Source organism: Amblyomma mixtum, chromosome 9 (assembly GCF_055824585.1).
Source record: "Amblyomma mixtum isolate Tamu chromosome 9, ASM5582458v1, whole genome shotgun sequence".
In the NCBI taxonomy this organism is placed as follows: Eukaryota; Metazoa; Arthropoda; class Arachnida; order Ixodida; family Ixodidae; genus Amblyomma; species Amblyomma mixtum.
In genome coordinates, this window is record NC_143020.1 from 115,545,680 (window position 1) to 115,554,616 (window position 8,937).

An 8,937-nucleotide genomic window follows, 5' to 3' on the forward strand; every position below is an offset into this window, starting at 1 on the left:
AGGAGTAGCAGGGGAGAGTTATTGGTTGGTTGGTTTATGGGGTTTAACGTCCCAAAGCGACTAAGGCTATGAGAGACGCTGTAGTGGAGGGCTACGGAAATTTCGACCACCTGGGGTTCTTTAACGTGTTAGGTTAGGTTAGGTTAGGACTAATTTACAGGTCATGAATACCTTCTTTCGCAAACAGGAAGTGGATGTGGAAGAGCCCCAATGGTGAGACTAAAAATGAAATAAGACTTCATACTGTGCGCTCACCCTGGCATCGTAGATGATGTGGAGGTCCTCGGAAAGGTCCGTTGTAGTGACCACAGAATGGTAAGGTCTCGTATTAGCTTAGATTTGAAGAGGGAACGAAGGAAACTAGTGAAGCGGAAGGCTATGAGTTAGCATTAAGAGGGAAGGTAGAGGAATTCAGGATGTCGCTGCAGAACAGATTTTCCGCTTTAACTGAAGAAGACGACCGTACGTGTTGAAACAATGAATGATAATCTCCCAGCTATTGTTATAGAGTGCGCCGCAGAAGTAGGTGGTAGGATAGTTGGACAGGATACCGGCAAGCTGTCTCAAGAGACTAAAAATCTGATTACGAAACGCCAAAGCATGAGGATGTCAATCTCCACAGACAGGATAAAACTAGCAGAGCTATCGAAGCTAATAAATAAGCGCAAGGTAGCCGACATAAGAAAGTTTAATGTGGAGAAAATCGAGCATGCTCTAAAGAGCGGAAATAGCCTAAAAGCGGTCAAGAGGAGACTATAGGCACAGGTAAAAACCAGATGTATGCATTAAGAGACAAAGAGGGCAATGTCATTAGCAATATGGATAAGATAGTTAAAGTAGACAAAGAGTTCTACACAAATCTATACAGTAGCAAATGTAATCAACTTAGAGAGGCAGTAGAGCACAGCAATAGGACATCCCACCGGTAACGAAGGAGGAAGTGAAGAAAGCGTTAGGAGCAATGCAAAGGGGGAAAACAGCTGGTGAGGATCAGGTAACAGCAGATTTGTTGAAGGACGGCGGAGAGATTGTGCTAGAAAAACTAGCCACCCTTTATACGCAATGCCTTGTGACCTCGAGAGTACCAGAAGCTTGGAAGAACGCTTGCATTATCTTAATTCATAAGAAAGGAGACTTCAAGAACTTGAAGAATTACAGACTGATCAGCTTATTGTCCGTTGCCTACAAGGTATTTACTAAGGTAATCGTTAATAGAGTCAGGAAAGCCTCAGACTTCAATCAACCAAATGATCAGGCAGGCTATCGTAAAGGATACTTGCCAGTAGACCATATTTACACTATCAATCAGGGGCTAGAGAAATGTGCAAAGTATTACCAACCCCTCTATTTAGCCTTCATTGAATACAAGAAAGCATTTGACTCATTGGAAACCTAAGCTGTCATGCAGGCATTGTGGAATCAGGGTGTAGAAGAGTGTTATGTGAAAATATTGGAAGATATTTATAAGGATTGCACAGGTACCATAGTTATCCACAAAGTCAGCAATAAAATTCCAATATGGAAGGGTGTCAGGCAGGGAGACCCGATCTCGCCAATGCTATTCATCGCCTGCTTACAGGAGAGATTCCGAGGTATGAAATGGGAAGAGTTGGGGATAAGAGTTAATGCATAATACCTGAGTAAATCTGCTATTCGCTGATGACATTGCCTTGCTAAGCCACGTAGGACAAGAACTGCAAAGCATGATCAATGAGTTAGGCAGGCAAAGCAGAACAGTGAGGCTAAAAATTAACATGCAGAAAACCAAAGTAATGTTCAACAGCCTAGCAAAAGAGGAACAGTTCGCAATTGGTAGCGAGGTGCTGGAAGTAGTAAGAGAATATTGTCACGTTCGCGTATAATACAGCCGTACAAGAAACCACCAACATGACACCCTTTAGCCTCGTTTATGGCCGTCAGGTGACGACAACACTCGATGCCGTGCTGCCCCATGACGAAGACCACCCAAATGACGACGTTGCATCCTTCTTACAACGCGCCGAAGCTGCCCGCCAACTCGCACGGCTTCGCATTCACGATCAACAGGGCCAGGACGCGCAAAGCTACAACCTACGGAGACGGCTTGTTGAATACCTCCCGGGTGACCTCGTCTGGGTTTGGTCCCCAATCCGACGACGCGGCCTAAGTGAAAAGCTCTTGCGCCACTATTTCAGTCCTTACCGAATTGTGCGATGCCTTGGAGCCCTGAATCATGAAGTCGTCCCTCACGAGCCTCAACAATCTCGACGCCACCCCTGCCCCGAGGTGGCGTTGGCGTCAATATGTCTACTTAGAGCAAGTAGTGACCGCTGATCTGGATCATGAGAGGGAAATAACTAGAATAAGTATGGGGTGGAGCATATATGGCACGTTCTCTCAGATCATGAATGGCAGTTAACCAAGATCCCTCCACAGAAAAGTATACAACAGCTGTATCTTACCGGTACTTACCTATGGGGCAGAAACATGGAGGCTAACAAAGAGGGTTCAGCTTAAGTTAAGGACAACGCAGTGAGCTATGGAAAGAAAAACAATAGGTGCAACGTTAAAAGATCGGAAGTGGGCGCAGTGGGTGAGGGAACAAACGCGGCTTATGACATCGTAGTTGAAATCAAGAGGAAGAAATGGGCTTGGGCAGGGCATGTAATGCGAAGGCAAGATAACCGCTGGTCCTTTAGGGTAACAGAGTGGATTCCAAGATAAGGCAAACGTAGCAGGGGGAGGCAGAAGGCTAGGTGGGCGGATGAGATTAAAAAGTTTGCGGGGATACGGGGGCCGCAACTGGCAAATGACAGGGTTAATTGGAGAGACATGGGAGAGGCCTTTGCCCTGCAGTGGGCGTAGTCAGGCTGATGATGATGATGATAAAGTTTATTCGAAAACAGCACTCTCGCTGTTGATGATTGTCCAGAATGGCTACTGCTAATGCCAGCCATGCGATTACCCGCATGGCTCCTCCTCGCCATCTTATTTCCTTGCTGCCCCATCCGAATGTGCCCTGTCTGTGCTTCATGGGTAAGTACAATCATAAGTTGTAGGTAGAAGCATGGCCATACAAAGTCGCATCACCGAGCTCTAGATCTGCTGTGGACAGGCTCCGATCTGCTGTGGACAGGCTCCCAGAGGAAGGCCGGTTAGTCCTAACGATGCTGAAGGTGGTCGTGGATGCCATTCGCACACTGCTGCAGACAGTGCACGCTTCCATTGTTTGATGCATGCTCTAGGTGCTGGGCGTGCTCGATCCAGTGCTTTGAGAAGTTCAATAAAAACTATGACTTGCCAGCTTCTCTGTATTCTCAGTGACCTGACTTAGTTTAAACACGAGAGAATAAAGGCCGCCATGCAGACGACCTGTTTTTGTCTGTATTATAAGCAGTGACTGCAATGCTTTTTAGGACTTACTGTGGAAAGTTCCGTGGTGAATGTCCAGGGTGGTGGAGGGAGGGCGAGGGGAGGAATGTGGCAGTCTCTGTAAGGGTGTGTGAATATTCAGAAATTGGAATAGCGAACCGAATATTCTCTTAATTTGATTATTCTTCCAAATCCTATAGTGTACATTGAAAAATTATTCGAAAGTAATCAAATATATGCTCTCAACTTTTCGAATAGCAAGTTTATTTTTCAAAATGAGCCAAATCCGGAAATCGGAACCAAGTCATATATTGCTGGAATGGAAAGCTCCTTTATAGATCTAAAAAAAAGTCATGGAAACAAAAGTTTCCCAGTAATGCCTTAAGAATGTGTGCGCAAATCATAAGTCAAATCAAAAATGAGCTGGATCCACTCGTGAGAACGAAGCCTTCTTGGTCAACTTCAGCCTCGTAGGTTGGACTGTTTCTGGCATGGTTTAATTTATTATGTGAAGCATATTACTAGAGCTACACTACAGCCCGTCGAGCGCGGCGGTGGAGCTACCACCGTGACAACGTACATGACGTCACAGCAGAGGAGAGATGGGCTGCCTGCTCGCGCGGTCGGCCACGGCGGTGGAGGCTCCACATCAGAGGCGCTGCCTGCTGCTGCTGGGGGTACATCAATACAGTCTATAGGGAATGGTGGCGGTGGTGGAATAACTAAGGGTGTTTCCAATGTACTTTCTAAGGGTGCCAAGAATGCTGTTGTAGCCGGTGCTGGGGCAGCGGTTGTACACTCTGCATTGAATTCACCGATGATCCCGTATATAGCTGCCACGGCAATCCTTGCTACACTTGTAGTGGTTGTATTAAAATGACCAAGTATTCAACCAAGGAAAGCCATGTATTACCAAGCCTAGCCATCAATATGCTTCGCATCTGACTAGGCTTAACCTTAGCTAAGCCTCAGCCATTTTTTCCCACCCCAGCACTACTTTCTCATCCAAAAGGATATGATGAGAACAGTGGAAGATATGAAAGCAGAACATAATGATGGGATCATTAGCCCAGTCTCCAATGAAGCAAAGGTGCCTCTCTGTTACAGGGAACTTTAAAGCGTTTAGTTGGCAGTGGCTTACTCAATTCGTTATTGCAAGTGAAGAAAATTGGAGGGGACACTTTAGCTCTGCCTTAAGGGTATGACGCAAAAACTTCAATAGGTTAATGCCCACATATGCAGAACTGGCCATTCTCTAACATTCATAAATCCCTGGGAGTCCTTGTGCCACGTCTGACGCAGCGGTTAAGTGATGCGGCACTGCGATCAGTGGGGCTTGAGCGACCAAGGTTGTTCTTTCCGAGTGACCAATCATTAATTTAACTGCCATAGTGCGTAGTTTGCTCAGAATCCAGTGGGCAAGTTGTGATGACTCCACAAGGTATATGCGACTTAGGTGTCCCACCTGCCTCGCTAGGTAGCATCAAAACATTTTTGTTTTGGTCAAGCATTGTTTGAATGTTCTTGAAAACTGGTTTTTGAGGAAAGGAAATGGCGCAGTAATTATATGCCACATCTCAGTGGACACCTGCTTTGCACTATAGGTGAAGGAGGAAGTTGTTTGGTGTGAGCTCATCTTTTTTTCATACTTTTTTTGTCATGTTGGAAAAAAACATTGGAATAACCTTATCTCAACATTAATTAAATATTTAAACATGACTAACATTCTCGAAATTGGTAAAGCAACCCTGCACCAGCATGCAGGACTGCTAGTTAGCAGGTACACAATTCAATGAATGCTTTGCAAGAGCCCAAACTTCAGCCTCGCAAAACAGCACATGAAACTTGTATACACTCAACTCCGAAAGGATGCAGTTGAGTCAAGCTTATATATACTCGTATATATACACACACACAGGGTATCACATAAAATTTTACACAGTTTTAAAAAATAGGTTTTTTGAGTTAGAATAGCGCTTTTTTTGCCATAGCAGCAGTGTAGTACATCAGAATACAGCTAAGACACGCTAACTAGCAGGCTGGTGAACTAAAATTGAATAGTTAGCTTTTTAACTATTATTGTTAAGCTCCTTAACTATTGAGAGGCTGTAGTCCACTGTAAGTAATACCCGCATCAGTTTTTAGAATTTCAAAAACTTGTTTACCCTTAATTGGCATTATGGCCTAATAAATTCTGGCTATTTTGATGAATTGCATGCACTGGAAAGGTTACTTTGCCTGCAAGCTTCTCGAAAGTGCATGTATCTTCGCATGATGTAGCCAAAATTTGTTCAGCCACAGCACCGAGGGTAACCGCACTTTCCAAATTCTAAAAACTGATATTGATATTACTTACCATGGACTACACACTTGTCAGTAATTAAGGAACCTAACATTAATAATTAAAAAGTTAACTATTCAATATTAGTTAACCAGCCTGCTAGCTAGCACGTATTGGCTGTATTCTGATGTACAACACTCCTGACAACACTATGCCGAAAAAAGCCCTATTCTAACTCGAAAAGCCTCTGTTTAAAAATTGTGTAAAGTCCAAGTTTACACTTATGTAAAGTGTAAAGAGGAGTGTCCCATGCGTGACAGTGGCGCGTGGGCATTAAATGACGTTTTCTAAGAAAATAATGGGGCTGTGCACGAAATCTATGGTGGGCACAGTCTACAAGATTTAGTTGCAAAGTACTGCTAGTTGAAATTATTTGTTCACTGTTAGAATAGTGGGAAAAGTTATTGGACCCATGGGCGTGAAATATATTTAGTGTTGTTTTTAGTTATGATTGAAACATTATAATAATGTTTAGAAACCCATACTGAAACAATGTTTACTTGGAACGTTAAACAAATGGTTAAGATAAAAAATATAAGATTATTTGTTAATTTTTAACATTATAGTAACACTTAGAAGTCAGCATTCAATTATGTTTACCTTCAATGTTAAATTAATGTTTTAGATACAGCACATAATGTTATATGTTAATTTTAATGTTAACGTAGTGTTTCATTATAACAAAACGTTACTGCAACTGAAATTTAATATTTTTGTAGCATTATTCTGAAGTTCGTTGCTACATGGGTAGGTTGCTTCTTTGAGGATTTTTTTGTGGATTTTTTGCTCACGGTCAATGACGGTGACGTTGGATTTTCTGCGACACGAACTCCTTAGCCCTGTCGCGTGAAAAGGCAATTTTGACCAACACTGATCTATGACGTAAGCAAGATGCGATGGCGCTGCAGTTTCCAGCTGGGACAACTGGGGTAAAACTTGCGGGTGAAATCCGAGGTAGCACCAAACATCAGAATAGTTTTATAAAAATGTTATGTAAGTTGCAGTAATGTTAAATGTTGCATTGTAACTTTACATTAACAGTAAGTTATATAGGAAACGTTACTTTCACGTTCTAAACAAGCATTGTTTTAATATAATCTTCTAAACTTTATTATAATGTTAGAGTCGCAACTATAAAACAACATTAAATATATTTCGAACACGGATTTCCAGACCTTTTCTCACTGTTTGTAGAGTAAAGATGTTTTTCAGCTAACAGTACTTTGTAACCACATCTCTTAGATAGTGCTCGCCATAGATTGCATGAAGAGCCCCATTATTTTGTCACAAAACTTTAGTTATTACTCATTTGACACTATCATGAGACATCCCACAGTAGTGAGTATATAAGCTTCAGCATGATATCTGTGAAGGAGAGTGAATAAGAGTTGCATGTTGTGCTGTAGTGTAGTGGAGAAGGTGTCACTCTTGTTGGTTCTTGCAAAGCGTTGTAAGTTGTGTGCCATCACCACTGGCAGGCCTGCATGCTTGTGGAGGGCTGCTTCACCATTTTCGAGAAAGTTCCATTTATGTTGTTTCCATGTTTCATGAATGTTCAGGGAAGGTTATTCTAACATTTACGTGTAACATTACAAAAAAGGACATTAAGTACACTGAAATAACATTTGAGCATAGCAAAAATGTAACATTATCGCAATGTTTTGGTGCTACCTGGGGTAGGCTTAGCACCCATAGGGATACATGGAAGCAATAGTTTTCAAAACAGCTTTTTGATTTCACAGTGCACCCATATATATGATGTTGTCTCTTCGTGAAGAACAACCAAGTTCATCCTGGAAGTTCTTCCTAGTATGATGCGTTGTTTCGAAGGTGATGTATTTTTGAAAACATCGCTTAGGGTGATTCTTGGCTGGGGATAAAAGGAACGGGAGCATGGCCCACTAATACACAAGCAAGCAAAATTTTCTGGAATACTTTTACCATTCCACAGAGCACCCATGGAGGCAGCTGTTGGTGAGTTCTTTGAAAAAGTGGAGTGTGATAAGTATGCTACACCATTTCGATGCTATCTTTTTCAAATGACACGACAAATGTGTGTTTTTAAGCTGAACATACCCCCAAAAGGCACTCTATTTGTTGGGTGTTCTCCCAAATCGCACAAGCTTCTCGCATAGTCTGACATGCTGCCGCTTGCGCCGAATTTTCATCACATCACATCACTTTAATTTCCTTGAAGACCCATAATGGGTGGGCTTTACGAAGTACAGGCGTTCACAGCAGTCATGAATGTTGCAGGGCAGGTGGTGGCAGCGATATCGTGGGGAAGGCCGTTTCAGTCAGCTGCTACTCGACAAAAAAATGAATTGGAGAAAACAGTAGTACGGGCATGTGGGTGCAAAACTTGAAGAGGGTGACTGATGCAATGGGATCTACGCGGTGGAGGTGTGCAGATGTAGGGTTCTTGTCTGAGTGGTGAATAAAAAAATTTGTGAAATAAGACGAGATTGGCAGTGCGATGGCGAGCAGAAAGATTAGACAGATCTGATTGCAATTTTAGAGATGATATGCTAACGCCGTATGAATACGAGGAATGAATGAATCTGGTGGCTCTGTTCTGCACAGCTTCGAGGGCGTTTGTTAAATATGCTTGATGAGGGTTCCAGATGGCCGATGCGAATTCCAGTTAAGTTTTGATGAGTGAAATGTATGCTTGTAGTCTTACATGTTGAGGGGCATCCTGCTGGTGACATTTCAAGAAGCCAAGTGTTTTATTAGCTGATGATAGGTTAGTCACATGCAAACGCCAGGATAAATCATTAGAAATGGTGATACCTAAGTATTTACACGACTGGACGAGGTCGACAGAGAAGTTAGAAATTGTGTACTGGAAAACAAAAGGATTTCGGCGGCAGTGAAAAGAGATATACTAACGTTTGTTAGGGTTGAGTGTCATCAACCACTGTAAACACCAATTTTGCACATGGTTTAGGTCTGCATGTAAGGATTCTTGGTCAGAAGGGTTAGTGACTGAACGATAAATAATGCAGTCATCAGCAAACAGACGGATATGACAAGATACATGCTGGGGTAGGTCGTTAATGTAAATAAGGAATAACAAAAAAGGACCGAGGACGGAGCCCTGCGGGACGCCGGAGGTTACTGGAAGTGGGTGGGAGGGCTGATTATTAATGAAGACAGACTGAGAACGATGCGTGAGTAATTCTTTAATCCACGCGATGATGTTTAGATCTAGGTTCAGCTGATTGAGTTTGAGGAGCAAGCGT